Below are 24,080 nucleotides of genomic sequence, written 5' to 3'. Positions count from 1 at the left end.
AATTCTGGAAATAAGCTAACAGGAAATAGGCTAGGAGCCATCATTCATTTTATATATTTTTAAGACTTCTGGCAAGTGATTGTTCCATAAAGTAATCATTCAATAAATATATCACCGTATAGTCTATTTTTTCCTTTTTAAATATGCCGTATGCAAAATAAAATGATTGAAAAATTCATGGCTGAGTTTTTATTATGCTAATATTCATAAGAATAAACAGTAGTTGCCATATAAAACTGAGTGCACAGAAGCACAGAATGTGAACCATATTGTAACTGGATTCTACTGTAAAAGATCTGAAAAGTACATTTATCTGAGTAAAACTTATTTCTATGATTTTCTTCAACTTTTACTTTCTGGGGATAGTATCAATAGCTTTAGTGAGGTCTAATTTATACATGATATTCACACATAATTATTCTCAATTGAATGCATTTTAATTATTTATAACTAATATGATAATAATCATAATAATCATAATCATAACCATAATCATCATGGTCCACTTTTAAAACATGTTCATTATCCTAAAACAATTCTAGTGAGCCTGTTTGCACCTAATTCCCTCTCCTACCCTCAGTCCTAAGTAACCACAGAGCTGGTCTCTGTTTAAATTTGTCTGTTCTGAACATATCATATAAATGAAATAATATAATGTCTAATTCCCCATTCCTTACATGTGGGTTGCACACTTCCTCAAAGAGGGAGGTATGAAAAGAGAAAAAAAAAAGATTAAGTTTACCATAGAGAAACCAGACAAACATTACTTCAGTCAGGGGATCAAGGTTAATAACACTGGTAAGTCATGTTATGATAGGTACTATCAAAATATTGTGTTTTAAAGAGCACTTTACCTCTGTGTTCTTCCTCCCAAATACACATAATTCCAACCTAATTATAAAAACAAATGAGATAACTCCCAATTTTAAGATATCTACAAAATATCTAATGTGACATTAATGTAAGATTTTAATAGGGGAAACTGGGTGTGGGATCTGTGGGAACTTTATACTGTCTTAACACTTCTATAAATCTAAAACTATTCTAAAACTAATTGAAAAACACAACCCAACACTACGCTATTTATAGCAAATTGACTCACAATACAATATAGGTATATTAAACTAATATTACACCGCATTTTAATTAACTGAAATTTAAATAAAAACTTAAAAAATGAGTAAGTAAAAGGATGGAAAGTGATATATCAGAAAAACCATGTTAAAATGCAAAACAGAAGTGGGTATTCACACCAGATAAAGTAGATTTCATAGCAAAGAAATTATTGGAGTTAGATGGACATTACATAATAGCAAAAGGATCAATCCACTAAGAACCAAAACATGATATTCAGTTTTGTACCCAAACAAGTCTTCTTGGGTTTTATTTTCTAACTATACAAGAACGCTCTTTATCTAAGGAATGTACATTAAACCCCTAAATCTTTACTTACCTTTTTCCTAATGCTGTAAGGGCTATTTTCTTCTCCTGTAACTGTCACACTATTCAAAAGTACTTGGGTCATATTTTTAAGTAATCCCAATATCCAAACGGATAATCCTTCCAATATTCAGTCTGAGTGCCCTCAGTACATTTGCTCATTTAAAAAAGAATCTTATTGTCTATATCTGAATGCAAAAATACCTTCTGTTTGCTGTCCAAGTTTAAAAATGTTCACTCTGTTTGATTCTTTGCCTTCACGTTCTTATAAACTCTTTCTCTCTGGATCTCAAAGTGGGCTGCTTCTAATCCTCATATTAGGACACAATCCCTTCTGGTTCCCCTATAACCACAGTTTTACAAGCAAGACCTCAAACTATTTGTTTCATCATTCTTCTGTTTGTTATTGGCCCTCTCACTGATAAAATCACTTATCCACTTTTTCCACCTTTCTCAATAAATACAACGAAACTTTTCACCCAATTTCAAGCATCAGTATTGTGTCACCCATGATCTATATAGTTCACTCATTCTATTACCCTGCCAAGAAAGTCTTCAAATTCAGCTCAACCTGTAATACAATGGAACATACACTTTTTAACAATTCCTCCACACACACCCCCTTTGCTCACTTCCCTGTTAACATAGCTGAGATTCCAATGACCATTATTGTAACCACTCACTTGCATTAACCCTCAATTTAATGCTCAGTCTGCTCCTCATTTTAGTCACCTGGAAAGAAAACCCAATTCTTTGTTTATCCGCTTCCATATGCAAATGAATGTGGCTGGAGAAAATCACACAAGTTTGCTGCCAGGCCTTGCCTTAAATTCTGGACTATAAACTTCAAATGGGCACTCTAACATGCATAGGAATCTGTTGTGTATCCCTAATCCATTTCCTTGCTATCTCTTTCAATGGCACCTTCTCGGTTTCTCTCTTGAAATCACCAATACGTCTTCAGATTCATACTATCAGCTGATAAGTATATCCAAAGTCGCTGAGAAAATAGAAACAATCACAAGAATTTTCATATTCTCTGAGCGCCATATCTCCCTACCTACACCCCCAAATACGTCCCCATATTCTCTGTCCTCTCTCTTCACATAAACTGTCCCCGATTCTATATAAAGCCAATCCTCTACTTGTGTGTTAGATCCTACCTCATCTCATCTGCAATAGGATACTGGACCAAGAATTATGCTGTATTTTCCTGTATGATGATTATCTGAACTATAAGGTTTTCTGTGAGCAAACAAGTAAATATTGTGTGAGCTAGGTCACTGATAATTCGAGTACATATGTTACAGAACCATATAGCATAATCAGCCTTGACTAAGTATCTCCTGAAATCCTCATAATAGGCTAACAGATACTTGTGATCTAGCCCCCTGCTATCTCTTTACTTCACCTCCTGCTACCCCTACCTTTATTCCCCCCTCCTACTGCTTTTGAAGACTGTTCTGTAATCTAAGTTTCCTTAATATTCCCCTACCATGCCAGGAACCATCTGGCTCAGGGTTTTTGTATGCTTCTCTCCACCAGAAACTTTTTTTTGTGTGTGTTAACAAATTAACTCCCTCTTCAAGTCTCTCCTTAAATGAAGCCTTTTCAATCATCCTATCCACATCAGTGTTTCCTATCCAACTTTTACTTTTTCCCATAGCACTTAACACTCATCATAGGTTATATATTAACTTTCTTATTTGTTTATAATCTATCTACTTCCATTAGAAAATAAGTTCAATAGATACAAGGATTTATTTTTTTTATTAATATATCCAAAGAATCCATATCAGTCCTGGAAGGATATGATCCTCTATAAACATTTAGTCATTGAGCACTCTATTGGAAGTCAATCAATTCCAGAAAAGCTGATAATATTTAATCAAATGTTACACCTTTATAAAAGATTACCAGTTAAATACAAATTTCTCCCAAGACTTTTGAGCTTGATTGACTTTACTGTAGATTTGTTTGCTGAAGAGGTAATTTTAATTGTAGAAAATAACTTCAAAATTAACACTAAACTTCCCTTTTTTTCACCATTTTTGTCAGCAGAACCTTTACATAGGTAGTATAAATCGACACGTCCATCTCATTCCACACTTGGGGCTTTCATCCTACTTTTCACTTTTTAGGTGAAAAAAATTTTCATTCTTTCACTTTGAGCAATTTAGCTATCTCCATGGTTATTTTGTCATGCTTCCCGTGAAATGCATTTTGAGATTTTTCACTTCTACATCAAGTGCTAATGAATTTCCTCCTAAAAGATAACCATGCCTTCCTAAAAAAATTCTTATCCCCAGGTGTTGGAATAATACATAGTCATCCTTTCTCTCTCGCTCTCCTTCTTTCTATATTTGGATCTTATACCTCTATTTATCAGGCTATATGAATATGTGTATGTCATTTTACTTGTTTATCTGTCTGCTTATTTTTCTGTCTATCCATACTTCTCTCTCTCTCTCTCTCTCTCTGTATGTCTTAGTTATCTGTAGATCTCTTCCCTTCTGTCTGACCATAAGTCTATATGATTAAGATTACCTATATGATTTTCTATCACCTATTTCTGTCCATCCATATATGTACTTCTTACTATATGTGTGTGTGTGTACCTGTGTGTATATAGCTCTCTGTCTTTTGTGTCTGTCTATCTATCTATCATTTATCTATCATATGTTTAATCTATCTGTCTACTATCTCTCTGTAGGCTTGTTTTTGTATCTGTTTATCTGTATATCTGCCTACCTTTCTATTTGATTATGAAGCTTTTAGTGGAATCATTGAGTCAAAATGTATGTAAATACATCATATTTAAAACTAGTTACATATTTGGATTTGTATGAATTTAACAAAATGAGCCTAACTGATCTATTCTTCTTAGGTATTTAAATCGTTTTTTAATATTTGAAATAAGATGGCATTGGACATCTTAAATTCCACTCTGATGAACCAATGTTATGAAAGTATATAAATTCATAGAATAATTTTAATGCAATGGATTGGGTTTGCTGTAAAAAATTAAAAATGATTCAAATTATAAAGCATAAATCAACTCTCAGTAATCCTACTCCTGAGAAAACCTATTCCACAGTTTTCCACATTTTTGATTCTTTGACATCAGACATTATTCTCAGAAAAATTTCATTGAAGATTAAGTGCTATTAAGTGCTATTGAGAGAAGCAATATTTTATATATTCAAAAATTATTAATGGTTATATATGGGTTGATTATTCACTAAAAGTCAGTGATGATGACAAATAGACATAGGTCAAGCAAAATGCTAAAGTTAACACAAATTTCATTTTATTTGTGACATGTTAACACTAAACATTTTCCTGTATTTCTAGTTTATTCAAAGCTAAAATTTACACATAGCAATGTTATATCATTGGAAAATCTACAGATAATGTAATGTTAAGTCTTTCATATTTTTTAAAAAAAATTTAACATTTATTTATTTTTGAAAGACAGAGAGAGAGCATGAGTGGGGGAAAGGCAGACAGAGAGAGAGAGAGAGAGAGAGAGAATCCAAAGCTGGCTCCAGGCTCTGAGCCATTGGCACAGAGCCTGAGGCGGGACTCAAACCCACAAATCATGAGATCATGACCTGAGCTGAAGTCAGATGCTCAAACGACTAAACCACCCAGGCACCCCAAGTCTTTCACATTTTTATAGCAAAAATGAAGAACTATGAGTTTGATGCCAATTCCATTAGCCAAATTCATAACATATCAAATGACCTCCACTAAAGGGAGTTGATTAAAGAATAAATACTATCTTCCAGAAAGAGTATTAGGGTTTATTCTCTGCCTTAATCTATTCTAAATTTTTAATTAATTACCTGAATAAGAACATACTGTATTTGATATACTTTTAAAAGGTGTTAATGATGAGAACTGGTAACAATTTTGATGCTAAATTAGCATCAAATTTAATCTGTATAATGGCATAAATTTATAAGACTTATTTTAAAAGCAATGCATATAAATACTTGAATATTTATTCCTAAATATATTTGTAAAATTTCAAAGCAGATGAATTTTATAAATGATTAGCTTTACAAATGATTTATTCAATAGTTTATTAATTTATTTTATAATTACTTATTGTATACCTATTGTGTATTAAACACGGATAGAACAATAGCCTACTATGGTAACTAGTATGGAAATTGTGGATTAATTTATAGTTAAATTACCCATAATTAAAGGTATTTAGATGAGTACATGACATATTCCAAGTAGGTTTTCAAAATTCTCTAAGATATTGAGATATTATCTCAAGAGTTATATAAATAAAGTTTCCTTGAATTAAAGGAACTTACAAGAGAACTGACTAAGGGAATTCAGGGATTTGAACCCTGTTCTTTGAGGGAACATTAAAATAATTGAATATTTATCTGGAGAGATACAGAGTTGGAGTATAGGAAACCTCTACAAAGTTTGAATTTTCCATGTCAGTAAGAAAAAGTAGATAGACTTGTTCTCAAGACAATATTGTCAACATTAAGATTTTGATAAATGGTGAAAATACTGATTTCATAAAAAGAACTGACAATTTTTTTCCTTAAAAACTAAATTAGCGGGGCGCCTGGGTGGCTCAGTCGGTTAAGCGTCCGACTTCGGCTCAGGTCATGATCTCCCGGTTTGTGGGTTCAAGCCCCGCGTCGGGCTCTGTGCTGACAGCTTGGAGCCTGCTTCGGATTCTGTGTCTCCCTCTCTCTCTGCCCCTCTCCTGTTCATGCTCTGTCTCTCTCTGTCTCAAAAATAAATAAACATTAAAAAAAATTAAAAAAAAAACCAAAAAAACAAAAAACTAAATTAGCTTCATTTGTAAAATATAAGAAAAATATAATGTTTTGTTACAACTAATGAAATGTAACCTAAATTATTCTGTTTGAAAGTTACAGGTCAAAATGTCAGATTCTAATTTGTTCAATATCCTAATCAGAATGTAGTAAGTATGTTAAAAATTGATGGGTATTGATTTTAATACAAAAGAATATGCTATTTTAATTTTTTTTAAAAAGATGAGTTAAGGCCAATATCAATCTTCTTTTTCCAAAAGTATATGACTAATAGGATTATCTTAAAAGATCCTTCTGCAGAGAACAACCAAAATGTTAGATTAAGATACATTTTTAATTTATAAAATTGATGGTCAGTTATATTCTCCAGGAAGTTTTTGATAACCCACTGAAGGGTTTTCCCTTGCCAATATCTAAAGCAATCTCTATCAAAACACTTGTCATATTGAATTGAAACTCTGCTTACTCATCCCCCTTGACTGAACAGATTCAAGGCAGAGACCATAATTCATTATTAATTCTACAGTGTTTACAACAGTAGCATAATGTAAATGTCTGATAAATGATTTCTGAATGAGAAATACAGCTCTGCCCTCTTGTTATTTTTATAGCATCCTTGAACGTTCTTGCCTACATTAAAACCATGCAAATTCTTTTAAAAATATTCAATGTATGTGTAGAGTTATTTTAAAATACAAATTATTATTTAGAACTCTTTCAATCTATGGCATTGTTATACTTACATTTTAAGATTAATGCTAGGGATTATGAAAATAGGCATCAAGATGATTTCTCTTAACTATAACGATGTTTTACCATATGTCCAATTTGACATTAGTCTATGGAATATTTTGACACCAAGTCCAATGGGTTTTCTGTTACTGTTGCTTATTATTATTGATTAGAATACAGCAGTAATCAAGATATTATCAGAGAGCTAAAGGTAAATTTAGTACATAATTGTGAAGATCATTTATCAATTTTGGATGAAAAAAATGTTGATAATGTGAAATAGAGGATTACACTGATGATATATTTCATTCCATCAAAATAAGCAAAGATCTATAAACTGCTTACATTTTTCTCAGTTATAGAGCAAATATTTTTATATCTGATATTACTATGAAAGATTATGCAATTTCTTTTAAGTAAATGGTTTTATTTCAACCTATTAGTAACAATCCCAGTAGAAAGTCTAGCTATTCAATAAATACAGAATTTGTGGACAAAAATAGAAATTTAGGAATGTGAGGGCTTATAGTGATTAATACTTAAATATAATTATTTATTAAGCCTATTTCCAGTAAGGTAAAATAGAGAATATAAGATATTTGCATTCAGAGCAAGTTTATTTACCAAGTAAATCAATGGAAATTCACACCTCACAAGCTATATTTTGTCCTTAAAGGTAATAAGAATTCAATAAAAAAGGTATAATTTTAATTGAAAATAAATTAAAATATAATATTATGCATATTAGAACAGGGAAATCAGATTTTAAGGTTTGTCAAAATTAATTTCATGTATACATGAGCTTCTAATATATATATATATATACATATATACACATATATACACATATACATATATATGTATACCTATATACATATATACACACATATATATATGTATGTGTATATATATGAATAAAATTAAACCATAAACTATAATTGATGGTTTATATATCATAGATATTTCTCAGTTCCCTTTGAAATAACAGAAAACATATTATATGAAAGAAATTGTTAACTTTGATTTATGGTGGCATGATACAAATTACAATATATGGCAATTAACATTACTGCTATTTTCTTCAGAAAAATTAAATTGAGACAAATGGTTTCCTTAAGGCATGACTAAGAATAATTCCAATGCATGCATGGTCAGCATATTTGAACTCATTTGCACATGAACAAGAAAATGAAGTCATTTATGATATTTTAATTTTAAAATTATCCTCAAATTAATGAATATTTTGAAAATCCAACATAAAATTAATTCAAGGAAAATAAAATAAATATGTGGATTTCTAAAGGCAGTTTCCACCATCAAGGAATTTTTCATCTCACTTGCATCCCAATGACTTGTATCTGACATATCTACAAATCTTACTCTCACCCAATCCAAAACAATCACAATTTTATTGTTATGATTATGTATAGATATAGTGCATAACCAATGTAGTAGCATGTATCATGAATCTCATCATTAGAGTTCATTTCATTGTAAATAAACTGTGAACATTCCTGGATAATGTAAATCATGAGGCAAAGCAGTACCTGCTGCAGATCAGGTAGTTTCAGAGTCTAGTTCTGTGAAAGTTTACTTATCTTTTAAAGATGTATGATGCTTGGATATTCTTGAATAATTTTGGGAAAAAAATAAATTTTATTGCTGAATAATGATTGAAACTAAAAAAATACAGCCTAAAATATCAAAGAAATGGTACAGTAAACATTATAAGACTAAATAGATAAACCTTTAAAAGAATATAAATGTAAATGAAGGGATGACATGAAAAGATGTAAAATTAGTTTTGTTTCCATATTTTGGAAATATTAAGTTTGGAAATTAAGTTTCACTTAATATTCAAAGAACAATGTCCAGTTAGTATATTCCTCGCAAAAAAAGTACTGGGTATAGGAAAGCCTTTCAGCCAGACTGTAACATTCATCCATAGAGAATAAAAATAATGAGGAATGTGTGTGTGTGTGTGTGTGTGTGTGTGTGCATGCACACACACGCATGTGTTTATATAACAATTCTATATTTTCATCAGAAGGTATGCCTATGTATATTCATTGGGAGTACTTCTATAAGAATTCCATATCCCACACAGGCCATTGTCAAAAGTCACTCTTCACAGCAATCAAAGGACATCTAGTATGATACATAGCACAGGCAATTTGATACCCACAGCATTAAATCATAGGTGGTCTTTAGGCATTGGAGTCCACTTCCACAACTGTCTGTGGTGCTGGGAACATCAGAAGACAGCTCTCCCTTGATCTGTCTTGGTTCTATCTAGCTTGGATCTATCTTGGCTCCATGGACATGGCTCTTCCTAGGTCTGATGCCCTCACTTACTGCTTTATAAATACATTGTCCTCCCCCTTTCCTTAACTGTAGGATAACTCTGTATGATCTTTACCTTTTTTTTTTAATCCTGAAGTAATTTCTTTTCCAAAACAACAACAAAGACAAAGCAAATCTTAAATAACAAGGTTTATTTTGATGTGAGCCTCATGAGTTGCTTTCAATCATAAAGGTGAACATTAAACTGACATTTTTCTTAGCACTTTTGCTCTAATAATCACACTTCTTCTATAGGCCATGTAGATGTGTCTAAGTAGTTATAGGATAAAATAAAGCAAAATAATGAATATTTTAAGATATCATACTGCTTCTTATTTGGAGTTTCAGAGGTGTGTACTAGAAGGATGGAATAAAGAAAGAAGCCACAATTTATTGTGCAAAAAGCACCTGACTACATCTGATGTTTTGAAATGCTTTCATATTTGAAAGAGTTGATCAGAAAATAATATAATATCAATAATGCAAGCACTGGATTCTTATATACTGATACATCCATGAAGGCCATATCAAAGACAGGGAAGCAGCCAGAATCTAACAAGATAATGGAAGATATCTAAGATCCTCTTACCCACCATAAAAATTCTGTAACATGTTAAGAGGAAATAATTCATTTCAAGCCTCAAAACTGAGTCTAAATGAATAAATATATGCTGTGTAAGATTAATCTTGAACAAACTACAATGAACTCTTAATATATATATATAACAACCACCTCACACCTGTCAGAATGGCTACAATTAACAATTCAGTAAACAACAGATGTTGGTGAGGATACAAGGAAAGGGGAGCGCTTTCCACTGCTGGTGGGAATGCAAACTGGCGCAGCCATTCTGGAAAACAGTATGGAGATTCCTCAAAAATTAAAAATTGAACTACCTATGATCCAGAAATTGCAATTCTAGGTATTTATCCAAAGAACATAGGGGAAGGGAAGGAAAAATAAGATAAAAAGAGGCAAACCATAAGAGACTCTTAAACACAGAGAACAAACTGAGTCCTGTTGATGGAGGGGGTGTTGGGTGAGGAGATGGACTAAATGGGCGATGGGCATTAAGGAGGGAACGTATTGGGATGAACACTGGATGTTATATGTAAGTGATGAATCACTGAATTCTACTCCTGAAACCATTATACACTATATGTTAAATAACTTGGACTGAAATAAAATTTAAAAATTAAAAAGAAAGAGATAAATAAAGACACTTTAAAGACTTTGGAAAAACAAATTATATATATATTTTAAATTACATGCAGACATATCATTTTTTTAAATGTTACAACTCAACAAGAGTACAATTAACTCAGTTATAGACGATGTTTTGAACAGATACTTGACAAAAATTGATACAGTACATAATATGTTTATGAAATAAAAAAATCAATATTTATAGTCATAGGTAAATGCAGATGAAAACTATAATGAATTAAAATCACAAACCTATTAGAATATCAAAAATTAAAAAGATAGGTAATATCAAGAGTTGATGAGGATGTGAAATAACTATAACCTTTGAAAACCATTTGGAAGTTTCTTTTAATATTAAATATACACTTAGTATGCAACCTAGTGATTCTTCTAGATATTTATTTAGAAGCGATGAAAACATATATCCATAAAAATGAGCACATACTAGATGAGTCCATTAATATAAAGTCTAGCACTGACATAACTAATCTATAGTGATAGAAATGAGATCACTGATTTCTGGGCCAAGGGATTGGTGAGCAGCAAAGCAAGGTGGTAGTGGGGGCTGACTAATCTTAAAATGGACAAGAGGAAATATTTGAGTTGATGGAATTCTTTGTTATGTTGATTTGGCGATGCTTACTTGGGTGTATTAATTTGTCACAACTAGGTGTATATATGTAGGGGTGCCTGAGTGGCTCAGTCAGTTAAGTGTCAGACATCAGCTCAGGTCATGATCTCATGGTCTGTGAGTTTGAGCCTGGCGTAGGGTGCTGTGCTGATCGCTCAGAGTTTGGAGCTGCTTCAGATTCTGTGTCTCTCTCTCTTTCTCAGCCCTTCCCTAGCTCAAGCTCTGTCTGTCTCTCTCTCTCAAAAATAATAAAACATTTTAAAAATGATAATAAATTCTTAACAAAATAAATGTATATGTAAATAAAATGTTCAGGAAAATAAATAAAAATAAATAAATACATAAGTCAATAATGAAAAAAATACATACAACACATGCAGAAGTTATGTTAAGGAATTTTTTAAATAATTTAATTCTTGGGGCGCCTGGGTGGTTCATTTGGTTGAGCATCCAACTTCGGCTCAGGTCATGATCTCACAGCTCTTGAGTTTGAGCCCTGCGTCGGGCTCTGTGCTGACAGCTCAGAGCCCGGAGCCTGCTTCTGCTTCTGTGTGTGTGTCTCTCTCTGTCCCTAACCCACTAGCATTCTGTCTCTGTCTCTCTCAAAAATAATAAATAAACATTAAAAAAAATTTTTTTTAATTTTTTAACGTTTATTTTTGAGACAGAGAGAGACAGAGTATGAACAGGGCAGGGTCAGAGAGAGAGGGAGACACAGGATCTGAAATAGGCTCCAGGCTCTGAGCAGTCAGCACAGAGCCCAACGCGGGGCTTGAACTCACAGACCGCGAGATCATGAACTAAGCCGAAGTCGGACGCTTAACCGACTGAACCACCCAGGCGCCCATAAAAAAAAATTTTAAAAAGAATTTAATTCCTAAATTTGTAGAAAAAATGCTACAAAAGTACAGTGATTTATGGCAAAATATAGGGGTTTGTTTTAAGTCACAATTTAACGGAACAATAATTTTCTGAATTATCTTCTATTTTCACTGTGATTTGAATATCACTAAGTACAGTGTGGTCACTTAGGTTTAGATGAACTATAAATAAAAATTGTATTAAGCTGAAATAGAATTGGGGCACCTGGGTGTCTCAGTCGGTTGAGTGTCCAACTTTGGCTCAGGTCATGATATCACGGTTCGTGGGTTCAAGCCCCACGTTAGGCTCTGTGCTGACACCTCAGAGCCTGGAGCCTGCTTCAGAGTCTGTGTCTCCTTCTCTTTCTGCCCCTCCTCTGCTCATGCTCTCTCTCTCTCTTTCAAAAATAAATAAACATTAAAAACAAACAAACATAAAAGAGCTAAAATAGAATTAGAATTAGCCACATATGATTTTATATTGCTCTTCACTTTCAGTGGCAAGTGCAATCAAGAAATATGGTAAAATATAAAAAATGTCATAAAATATTAATTTTCTTAAGATGAAATTAATTCAGATGTACCAAAAATTCATATATTGCTTTGCCTGGTGCTTCTTAAAATGTTAACTTTTAATTTAACTTAACATTCTCAACTCTTATAAGTACATGAGTTGATATTCCAATATATTTTATATTTAAATTCAGTTAACCACCTATGGAAGTGTCCCAGAATGCTGAGACTTCACAGTCCCAATTTCACTAAAGCATTATTCACAATAGCCAAGATATATAAACAACTCATTGTCCACTGACAGATGAATGGCTGAGGAAAATGAGGTATATACATACAATGGAAGATTATTTTGCCTTAAAAAAGAGGGAAAATCTGCCACTTGCAACAACATGTATGAATCTGAAGACCCCATGCTAAGTGAAATAATCCATTTACATAAGGGCAAATATTGCATGATTCCACTTATCTAAAATAGTCAAATCATAGAAGCAGAGAATACAATCATAATTGACAGGGGCTGGGGGTAAGGGAAATGAAGAGCTATCACTCAATGGGTATAGCTCCAGTTATGCTAGATGAACATTCTAGACATCTGCTGTACAACATGGTGCCTATAATGAGCAATGCAATATTGTACACTTCAAAATTTTTAAGAGGGTAAAGCTCATGTTATATATTCTTACCACACACACACACACACACGCACACACATAACACACAAATTACAAAATCAAAAGCAAAGGGACAAAAGAAAATTTTGGGAGATATTGGATATATCTATTAACTTGACTGTGGTGAAGATTTCACAGGTGTTAGAATAAGATCAAATTCATCGAACTTTATACACTAAATATTTGTAGTTGTATATCAGTTATACTGAAAAAAAGCTATTTAAAAATTTTCAGTTAAATACTAAGTTGCTGAATTATGCACAAAGCTTTGGATTTTAATTCTGTCACTTTTCTCATGACAAGATTTAGTAATTTCTACAGAGTTAGAACTTTTTAACCAGATCTGCTAAGTCTTTCACATGCTTTTAAAAGATATTATACATTAAAATTTTTTAATGTTTATTTTTGAGAGACAGAGAGAGACAGAGAACAAGCGGGGGAAGGGCAGAGAGAGAGAGGGAGACACAGAATCTGAAACAGGATCCAGGCTCTGAGCTGTCAGCACAGAGCCCAATGTGGGGCTTGAACCCATGAACTGCAAGATCATGACCTAGGTGGAAGTCAGATGCTTAACCAACTGAGCCACCCAGGCACCCCAAGATATTACTACATTAAAAGCAATCCAAAATAAAACATCTGTTCAGCTACATTTGAAAATTGATGGTTTTTCTGTCATCTTTCATATGATTGATTGAAGCCTAATTATAATAGATCTATATAATGTTTTAGTTGAGTCATCTTATAAGGTTATCTTTCCATTTTATATGTAACATGTAGTTTCTCTTGCAATTCAACATAATTAGTCTTATTATATTGAAGAGGTATCATAGGGATCTAATTAGACCTTAAAATATATTCTAAGCAAATAAATTTATGTTGTGGTAACTGCATTTCTTTCACATATTACACTGTGAAACATTTTAAAATAATACATCTCAGGAATTCTCCACAATATTCACACATATTGCACAAAAAAAGAAAAACGACCCAGTAAAGGTGAGCCTCCCAATTAATCACTCGAAAACATAGTGGTGCATTTCACATTATCTGTTGGGTTCCTATGTATTAACTCAAAGTGTATTAAAGACTTGAATGCAAGATCTGAAACCATAAAACTCCTAGAAGAAAGTACAGGCAGTAAGCTCCTTGACATCAGTCTTGGCATTGAATTTTTTGGACCTGACTCCAAAAGCAAAGGCAGCAACAACAAAAAATAAACGGGTGGGACTACATCAAACTAAAAAGCTTTGCACAGCAAAGGAAACATTCAACAAAATGAAAAGCAATCCACTGAATAGGAGAAAGTATTTGCAAATTATATATCTGATAAAGAGTTAGCATCCAAAATATATAAAGTACTCAACTCAATAGCGAAAAAACAAACAATCCAATTTCAAAATGGGCAGAGGATCTCAACAGACATTTTTCCAAAGAAGACATACAGATGGCCAACAGGCACATGAAAAGAAATTCACATCACTATCAACGAAATTCAAATCAAAACCACAATGACATATCACTTCACCCCTGTTGGAGAAGATATGGAGAAAAGCTAACACAGTACACTGTTGGAATATAAAGTACTGAACCCCTATGGAAAACATTACAGAGCTCCCTCAAAAAATTAAAAATAGATCTACCATATGATGCATTTCTTTCACCTCTGGATATTTATCTGAGGAAAAATAAACCACTAACTTGAAAAGATGTATGTACCACCCATTTTCACTTCAGCATTATGTATAATAGCCAAGATATGAAAACAACGTTAAGTGTCCATCGATAAATGAATGGATAAAGGTATAATACGCACACACACACACACACACACACACACACTGAAATACTCCTCAGCCATAAAAAAAGAAGGAAGTCTTGCTATTTGGCACAACATAGATGACCTTGAAGGTATTTTCCTAAGTGAAGTAGGTCAGACAAAGGAAGACAGTTATAGGATTTCCCTTGTATGTGGAATCTAAAAAACAAAACAAATGAACAAATAAAAAGAAATAAAACTCAGATACAGAGAACAGACTGGTGGTCATCAGAAAGGATTTGGTGAGTGGGTAAAAAGGATGAAGAGGGTCACTTTCATGGTGACAGTAACTACATTTGATGGTCACTTTGTTGTGTATACAAATATTGAATTATTATGCTGCACAGTTGAAACATATATAATGTTATAAACCAATTTTAAGTTTAAAAAAAGGAAAGGAAAGAAAATGATTTGGCAGTATCAACTAAAGTCTAGCAGATGCATAACTCATGACCTGACACTTTTATTCTTAGGCATACACCCAATAGAAAGGTATTCATATGTTCATGAAAACACATGTACAAAAATGTTCATAGCCTCACTATTCATAATAATCCCATGCTGGAACAACCTACGTATCCACCAATAACAGAAAGGATAAATAAATTATGATATAGTCACCAAGTAGAATAATCCATAGCAATGAAACTAACATACAATAAGGTGGGTGGGTCTCACAAACACAATGAGATATTTCACCTGGTGAAAGACACCAAGAAGAAAACAGAACATATTATATAATTCCAGTTTATACAAAGTTTAACACAGGGAAACCTAATATATGATATTAGATGTTAAGAGAGTATTTACCTCTGGGGGTAAGGTAATGACTGGAAGGAGCCACAGAGGGTACTTCTGGGATGTTGGTAATGTTCTGTTTCTTGAAACAGGTACCAGCGACATAGATTTTATCTAATTTGAAAATTCGCTGACCTGAGCTTGTCCATTTTTCTTATGTTTACTTCCAAATATGTTTACATTAAAAAGTAGTAACTATAAAAAAGGAATTTTAAACCAGAAAGAATGATTTTAACAAATAAATTGGGAAATAATGTATTATATTTAGGAACTTTTGATTTTAAGAATGCATGAGTATAATTTTAAACCAGTTTCCCCCATTTAATTTAGTTCTCATTAAATAATTTTAATATACTTATGTAAATATGTATATGTATCCAAATGTTTGTACTTAAAGAGATTAACAGGCTAATCAATATCAAATTATATTATTTATGCCTGTTACATATGCCTGTTTATATTTCTCTCCTAAACTTAACAGTTTAGACAGTTCTTAATTTCTATACATTTCCTCCCCTTTTGTAAATATCACAGTATTATGGGCACTGGAATAAGACATTACTTTTGACATGTTCCATTAGAAAACTCCATGGCATGCCTCTATACTGCTAAAACAGCTTTGTGTTAACTACAAATTACTTAGATACTTCCTTTTCATTCCATTAAAAAAAAACAAATTTAGTTCTAAATTTAGTCCTCCATGTGTGTATACTTTATACCTTACCTCCTCATGCTTCTTCAGGATTCTCCTTAATCATTTTTTTTTTCACGTACAAGTTTTTATATGCACACAGGCTTTCTCTTGAGTATATACCTGGAAGTGACACTCGTGATTCATATGGAAACTGGCTTGTTTTTCAGCATTATCATCATTATTTTGTTTTGTAAAACAAGTTAATTTTATTACAAAATAAATATGTTAATTTACAGTAGGGATATCTATTCCTTCCCAGAAAAAACTGACCTTTACGCATACACCGAATATTAATATAGAGTGAACTTTATCTCAATAACCAAGTTTCAGTAAGTTTCAAATTCCAGGCCTTTGGTGGGCATTGCCAGAATACCTCCTTCATATAAGTGCTTAACATGTTTTCACCAATGCTGGTTTATGGACCATATATGTTGTTTCTATTATATACTATTTTCTGTGTTTAATTTGGATATATATTTTGTATCAAACATATATGGAGTATCCTCACAGAAAGTCATGTGAGTATAAATGAATCCTAAATGTACTTCAGTTTGAATATTCGAAAGCACTTTCCATGACTGCCCTCAGTAAATGTCAGTGGTTTTAATTATGGATGTGAAGGTCTACCATGTCAGTCTCAGGCCATATTACACTTGATTTGCCAAACATTTTGCACCTTGGCCTTTGTTTTCTATCTACAAACCAAGGCCTATAGGTATTGAAGCACATTATTCTAAGACAGTCAGACATATGCATAACAATCTTCATTCTCCATAATCAGACATTTTTTCAAATAGTTATCACTTATGCTAATAGCTGTACAGTAATCAGTAGCTTTAAAATTGAGTAAATCTCATTTAATTATTTTGGTGTCAGAAACTTTCCCATCTCCCTCAGGGGTTTTCCTTGATAATATATATAACCTCTAAACACAAGAGACAAAGAGTATTACCATATCAAAATCATTCCAAATGTTTATTGAAAATGCATTTCCAATTTTTAAATCTGCCTCATGTCGGTCATATCAGCTTAAATATTCCTAAAGTTTTCTGGATTCTAATCTCTCTCTTCAATTTTTAATAGTGGTGATGTTTTTAGAAAGCAACTAGTTTTATCCTACTGGGCTTCTGAGGATGTAGCTAAGAGACAATATTATTTTCCATGCTCTCAAACTATAACAAGCCATCAAAGTATTAATATGCCCTGCTTTAATTCTCCCATTGTATGTTCAAAGAGTTATCACAACGTAGTACCACATATCAGACCTCTTTTATTTTACTTTTTATAATAGTAGAAGATTTAACTTCATTAATTATTTTTTCTATATTCTTAACTACATAGTAATTTGAAAAGGTTCCCCCCGAAAGAATATCTTAATATGATGATTCTTTGTCACAAAAGCTTTTAGCTCAAAGAAAGTGAAAAACCACTTTGGAAAGAGAAATATCCAGCCTCAAGGAAAGAATGACCAAATGCTAATCGTAACATAAAGAAAAATGACAGGAAGTTATTGTAAAATCTCTTCCCCTTCAATCTGGATCCTAAAAATTGTCTGTTAACTTTCCTCCTTCTAATCCCACCTATGTATTTTGAGGATTAAAATAAAAAAAACTATACCATATTATCATTTCTCATATATTATCTGTGTGCATACTGATGTTACAAACAGAATGCCCATAAAAAAATAAGCTCAGTGAAACTCAGATAATTTGGCATAACATATTTTTTTCAGAAATGACTTCTGACTATTATAACAATAAAGCCTGTTATTACTTGTTTCATGGAATAGATTTTCGGGATTTTTTTGTCATCATTATTGAGGTATGATTGGTAATTTAAAATGGTATATATTTAAGGTGTACAAGTTGATGTTTTGATAGACATGCACACTGTAAAATAACTAACACAACACAATAAATTAACCATGTCCACACTTCACATCTACCTTTTTGTATGTGTTAAAAAACACTTAAGATCTTTCAAATGTCCAATATACAATATATTATTATTATTATTATTATTATTATTATTATTATTTACAGAGAGTGGGGGCGGGGGAGATGGGCAGAGGGAGAGAGAGAGAGAGAGAATCTCAAGTAGGCTCCACATTCAGTGCAGAGCCCAGTGCAGGGCTCAATCCCACGACCCTGAGATCATGACCTGTGCCAAAATCAAGAGTCGATGCTCAAGTGACTGAGCCACCCAGGCACCCCTATAATATAGTATTAATTATAGTCACCAAGCTGTACATTAGGTCTCAGAACTTAATATATTTTATAACTGAAACTTTGACCCTTGACCAACATCTCCCCATTTCCCCACTCAGGATTTTTTTGTTTGGTTGGTTTTTCTCTCTCGTTAATTCATCATGAGGCAGGCACTCCAGGACTAGAATAGCAGATCCTCAATGACCTCATTTTCTTCTTCACCAGAATTTGCAGGATACTTTCATTTTTATCCTTACACGGTGATTGTATCAGCTTTGGTCACCATATCCTCCTTCTAGTCATGAGGAAGAGGGAGGTACGGGTCAAATGACATGTATCAGTTTAAAAGTATCCTCTTTATTAGTTAGGAAAACAGCAGTTTTCCCAGAAATCCTATCCTCTGTATTTCTTCTTACATCTCATTGGTCAGAATTTGTCAAAAAAACTCTTTTAAGAGGACCTATGAATGTGTGGATATTTTTTAATTAGATTTATTGCGAATATGAACAACAACAAAAATTCAGTAAGCATGAAGGGAAGAAATATTGAGTAAAAAACTAATTACAATTACCACACACAATATCAAAGTCCAAGTTAAAGAATTAAGAACTTTTCTCTTTTTTCCCCATTTTTTCCATTTTTATCAAGTTCTATATTACAAAAGACAATTTTTATAGGCACCTACAGAGTCAGTTGGACTCCCGCACAAAGTTTGGTTCAGAGCTCAACTAATTATATAATTCAACAGGTGTGAAATAGTTTGAGAGAGCAAGAAAAAGGAGACTGGCTTGGGATTTTATTGTGGTGCAGGATGGGGCCAAGGTGAGGGTTCCCACTGTGAGAGAAGGAGCTTCTGTAGTTTGAATCACCCACTTTCACCAAAGGAGAGAGCACCCAGGCTTTCTTATCCATTGGCAGAAATGTGGGGTCCAAGGGGAGAGAGGGAAGGTTGAGATTTAAGAGATGTCAGTGGTTTATTATTTATTTATTTTTATTAAAATTTTTTTTAATGTTTATTCATTTTTGAGAGACAGAGCAGAGACAGAACATGAGTGGCGGAGGGGCAGAGAGAGAGGGAGACACAGACTCTGAAGCAGGCTCCAGGCTCTGAGCTGTCAGCACAGAGCCCGATGAGGGGCTCGAACTCACAGACCATGAGATCGTGACCTGAACCGAAGTTGGACGCTTAACCGACTGAGCCACCCAGGCGCCCCAATTATTTAAAAAATGGAGTCAGACTCCTCAGGACAATAAAACCAACTTTAAATATCTCCAAGCCTCCTCTTGAAGGTGTATTTCTGATCTGCAGTCTCCTCCCATGATACTGAAATACCTATCTTACCATTTCTATGAAGATTCAAAAGGTACATCAATATAATTTACTACCCTTCAGGTAAAGGTGCTGCTAGTGAACTGGGTGGGATTTTTATAATTAACCATAACAACAAACTCCGCGTTAGCATACTTAAGTTGGAAAAGACAAGAGAGTGCATGATCTGTGCTATGTGGTTTGGATTTTGGATGGTTTGTTAGTTTTTTCCTTTAGTCCTTCTGTCTTTGTTTCCTCATTTCTTATTTGGATGTACCGAAAATGTTCCTGTATTTATTTCCAACAGCATTTTTGAGATGTAATATATGCACCACAAAATTCACCTATTTTACATTGAGTGTACAACTCAATGATTTTTGTTAAATATACCTCTGTAAACATCACCACAAACCACTTTAGTACATTTGTGTTACTGCATAGGTAACTTTTGCTTGTTAGCAGTCAATTCCTCCTTCTACCCCAGCCACAGGTATCCATTATAATACTTGGTTTCTGTCTTTACAGATTGGTCTGCTCTGGATATTTCAGATAAAATGACTCAAATATATGTAGTTTTTTGTCTTTTGTTTCTTTTACATAGCATGATGCTTTTGAATTCATTCATGCTGTAGCATGCATTAGTACCTCATTCCTTTTATATTGCTTAATAGCGTTCTACTGTATGAGTATGTTGACCAGCTAGTCAACTTTTACACTGGTGTCACTTTGGGAATGTTATATATAACGCTGCTATGAACATTCACATTCATCTTTTGCAGGCATATTTTTATATTTTTCTTGGATAGATACCCAGCAGTGGAATTATTAGGTTACAAGGTAATTTTTGTGTAACTTTTTAAAACACTGTGAAACTGTTTTCCAAATTGGTTGTATCATTTTACATTCCAATTATAAATGCAGAAGACAGAAGGACAGATTCCATATGTTTTCACTCCTATGTAGGTCCTGAGAAACTTAACAGAAGACCATGGGGGAGGGGAAGAAAAAAAATGGTTAGACAGGGAGGGAGCCAAAACATAAGAGACTCCTAAAAACTGAGAACAAACCGAGGGTTTATGGGGGGTGGGGGGAGGGGTGGGTGTGTGATGGGTATTGAGGAGGGCACCTTTTGGGATGAGCACTGGGTGTTGTATGGAAACCAATTTGATAATAAATTTCATAATAAAAAAAATAAAAAATAAAAAAATAAATGCAGAAGACTTCCAGTTTCTCTATGTCATCCTCAACTCTTGTTATTGTCTTTTTGTGTCTGGCTATTCTCGTGGTTATGTAGAGAGATGTCATTATGATTTTAATTTGCATTTCTATATTCCACATATATAATGTTGAGTTTCTTTTCTCTTTGATCTATTTAATTGAATATTTGAAATGTCATCTGGATCATCTCTCTGGCTGCTATTTGTTTACTCTCTCTCTCCTCTCTCTCTCTCTCTCTCTGTCCACACACCACTTTGCTTGATTTCTAGTCCATTATTGATAAGTCATTACTCTGTGGGTGTTTTGCTTCTGTAGTTCTATTACCTTCTTTTAGCATCAGACCCTATTTTCCCACATTTTTATATTGCAAATTCTTCAGATACATTAGTCTCCTATGGGGATATTTTGAAGTACCAACTACAAAGTTTTAGGATTTATTACTCTTGGAAGTCAGATTATTTTAACAAGCATTTCATTTTCTATTAAGATGTTGCTATGCTTTTTAACTACATTTTTCTTAATATGTAACATACATATTTATTTAGCACACAGGTGTTGTTGATTTAATAGCTGTTCTCAAGAGGAAAAATAATCCTCAGGGAATTTTACTTTTGATTAGAGGGACTTTAACAAGAAATTGTCTCCTACTAAGATTCTCATTGCTTAAAATCAAGTTAAAAGACTCTGAAAATTTACTCTGGGAAGCCATTTTACAAGTTTTGGAATTATCTTAAACTTTTTTTATAGTGAAAGCGCTGGTACTGAATGCATCTATAATTCTTAAATGGACACTCCATGAACTGTTTCTTAACATACTGTATTGATCACCTGGGAACTCTGAAAAGGGACCATGATCAATGGAGAGAAGAGTAATGGGTCTGGCAGCTAATTGTGTGTGCCTATGCCTGGGGGAGACTTTTCTCTACTGGTAGGTGATGATAGCCTGCTCATTATTTTTCCAAATTACAGATGAACTCCCTACTTTTTTCTCATTGTCTATGAAACACCAAACAAAATGTCAATTGGAGCCAATATCATAAAGTAATGAAATCCCTAGAGCAAGAGAACCCTAGTAAAGGAAGAAAGCACCTAATTAAAATGAAAGAATGAAACAAAATGCTTTCATTAGCCTCAGTAAGAAAGAATATGTGTAAATCCCCAAGGCAGGTCTTAGATGTAAAATGTTTTTATGCCTAATATAAACAAAGGAGTCCATTTCTGAGGACTCCCAAATGTACCAACGTGTAGTTAAATCAGAACATTTTTCAATGGCATTCCATTAACTTGCTTTGTTGGAAAAAAGATTCTCACCAAAGCCCCCTCTGCCAAATAAATATTGTAATGTTTTCTCTAAAATAAAGAAAACCTGGTGGGATTATATTTAAACTCTCAAACTGAGACAGAATCTCTGTATGAAGCTCCATTATACAATATAAAATTAAATACATACTTCCTTTGACACTCACAATAAAAAAATAGATAAAGGAAGTAGCATTCATTTTGATGACATTTTGAGTCTAGAAACTGAATTCCTATGGAACTTAAATAACTTGCTCATGGTCACACTCTAGTATATCATGCTGAGATTCTTTTCAAGAGTTTTTAAATCCAAATACCAGTCTCCTTCCATCCTGTTTGTTCTCCCCTTTTTACCAGAGACAACATCCCTCTTGGATTCAAGTATGGAAGGAGAGGGGCAGAGCCATCATCATAATTAGATAACTCTACAGCCTAATAAGCGATTTCATGAATCCAAAAACACATCTCACTCTTCAGGGACATTAAAGAGAGAAAGCCAAACCTATGTCATGAGAAGAGATTGCATATTTATTAATAGAACTGTCACCTTTCACCAGCACAGCATCATAGGGGATCCTGAATTAAATCAAATTTCTTAGTGTTAAAAAAATGATTGTTTAAAAGTTTTAGTCAATAGGTACATAAAATATAGGCAATAAAAAAAGACATGGCAACATTATACGGAAAGGATATTTTAATGCATCATTTTTGGAAGTATGGATGTATAAACATCAATGTAGTGGGCAGCAAAAAGGAAAAAGATTTTACTCACAGAAAAAAAAAATAGGCTACTCACTTGTGAGAAGTAAGGGAGATGATTCCTTTTCAGAAATACCAAATAAAAGCTGTGCTGTCTAGTTAATAACAGGTTTACAACCTACTGGAAGTATGTACGAACATCATCCCCCCACAATAGAGTCCCAAACCCTTAGACTCTTCACCACTTCTTGATTGTTCTTCCCCTCTCTGGTTTGTGGGCTTTGCAATGAGCACTCACCAAAGAACAGAAGGAGGAGGACTGAAAGTCTCTGCACCACCTCAGGAAATGTACATTTGTTCCAAACAGACTCCTTTTTGGACACACTGCTTCCATATTCTCCCTACGTGTGAAGTGTGCCACTCTCCTAGCACCTCCACGTGTTCACCAATCTAAAAGCTCTCCAGATCCCTTCGGCTAGTACTTTTTATAGAGGCTTCGTTACCTAGGCACATTGATTAAATTGTGGGTCATTAGTGATTAGCTCAATCTCCTGCCCCTTTCCTCTCTCCAGAGGTTGGGAGGAGAGGCTGAAAGTTCTAACCCTGAGTCAAGTGGCAACAAGGGGCTTGCCCTTGTTAGTTTTCCTTCCTTAGTGGTTTTTCAAAAGTCACTTCATTAACATAAATTCAGCTGTGGTTAAAAGGAGTTTTCTATTAAAAAAAAAAAAAGACACCTTCACCTTTGTCACTCTGGAAGGAATTCAGAAACTGTAGTGATGTGAAGACAAATTAACCCCTAAATATTAGAACGAAAGATACTCCCATT

This window comes from Acinonyx jubatus, chromosome B3 (genome assembly GCF_027475565.1).
Source record: "Acinonyx jubatus isolate Ajub_Pintada_27869175 chromosome B3, VMU_Ajub_asm_v1.0, whole genome shotgun sequence".
Lineage (NCBI taxonomy): Eukaryota > Metazoa > Chordata > Mammalia > Carnivora > Felidae > Acinonyx > Acinonyx jubatus.
The sequence above is the reverse complement of the archived record's forward strand: the minus strand, read 5'-3'. Positions refer to the sequence as shown.